General features: G+C 39.9%; 1 non-coding gene across 1 annotated transcript in view; it reads left to right on the top strand.

The window, feature by feature from the left end:
* The window catches only part of LOC101854793, a 14,219-nt gene that overhangs the window by 11,952 nt on the left and 744 nt on the right, over positions 1-1,523 (top strand). The gene's annotated exons all lie outside the window — the stretch shown is intronic.

Below are 1,523 nucleotides of genomic sequence, written 5' to 3'. Positions count from 1 at the left end.
ATCTCTCTCTCTCTCTCTCTCTCTCTCTCTCTCTCTCTCTCTCTCTCTCTCTCTCTATCTGTGAGATTATGTAGGACAATATGCATAACATGATAAAGATAGGTTAGGAGAAAGGTTTGAGTGTGTCTGAAACGCCTAAGGATGAATTTGTTTTAAAGCATAATCCGAAAAATATGGTTTTCAATTAATCAAAACAAACAAACAAACAAACAAACAAACAAACAAACAAACAAAAACATAAACTAACAACGTCTCGAAATCTCGAGGGTTTTCGTGAAGTTAGGCATTCTGCAATGTCACTAAAAGATTCTGGTCTGCTTTGAAGTTAGTCCGACATATTCCGTACCGGTGATATCATTTTGATCTTGCATACAGTGATTGTCAGTCTTTCATTTCACGTAAAGATGCCAAGTCATGTTCAGCCATCAAAGTTACATAAACTCTTTGTTTTGTTTATCAGAATCTGAAATGTTGCTTTCTACGTTTCCTGCTAACACATTATAACCCCGTCCCTCATACCACTGTAAGTGACTTCTTTACTGAAACAATTATATCTACGCTCTTCATCATTGTTCGAAAAGGATGGGAGTTTGATTCTTGAGTGAGTTAGATCTAGCTGTTTTATTTTTGTCCGTTTATAATGCTGTTTTCCCCTAAGCCTGAGTTGGCTATGACTGTCAGGACCAAGTCAGCCCAGCTCTTTCTCAGTAAATATGGGCTTGAAACATATTTTGTGCAGTCGAACCTGCTGTAACGACCACCTGTATAAAGACAACCACCAGTACAAACGGCTATTTCCATTTTCTCCCTTGCGTATTTTTTTTTTTACATTACAATAACAGTGTAAAAGACAGGTACTTTTCTAAGACGACTACTTTTCTCTGCGACAATGAGTGGCCGTCTTAGACAGTTTCGACTAATTCTCAATAGAAAACGTGACCCTGTCACAGACACCACAACTTTTGCCTGTCCCGCATTGATGATGTGCTACATTCGAGGCTAAACTCGGACCACAGAGGTCAGAAAATGGGCCTATTAAAGTCCAGTGCACACTCTCTGCTCTGGCAGAGATAAGGAAGGGAACCTGAGGGAACCCAACCCACTCGAGACATCATTTTAAATTCTGCTCCTTACGGCAGGCCTATCTCTCTGACAACAGTCTCGAACTTTGTGACCCTATTGTCTGTCCACAACTGTACTGTCCATGCCTTGTTATCACAGAGTTCTTCCAGGTCAACGGGCAGTGTTTGGGAGCTAACTAACTGCATTTTACTGCTGTGGCCTAAAGTCAATACAAGTCAGACACCATAAAATGACACCATCAGTGATATGGTATTTTGTTTGGGCATGCGTTTGATGATGATTATAGTTCTAATCCGTTTTCGAACTGCAAGTGATAACAACATCTATAACAGGAACAATAACAACAGCTGCAACAACGACGATATCAATGATAATAAAGGGAAAGTTGTTCCCGCATCCGATCCGGACATTGGGGATCATCATCATAATAATAATAATAA

Source organism: Aplysia californica, unplaced genomic scaffold (assembly GCF_000002075.1).
Source record: "Aplysia californica isolate F4 #8 unplaced genomic scaffold, AplCal3.0 scaffold00167, whole genome shotgun sequence".
Classification (NCBI taxonomy): domain Eukaryota; kingdom Metazoa; phylum Mollusca; class Gastropoda; order Aplysiida; family Aplysiidae; genus Aplysia; species Aplysia californica.
Note: the sequence above shows the minus strand (reverse complement) of the source record. Positions and strands in the feature narration are given on the sequence as shown.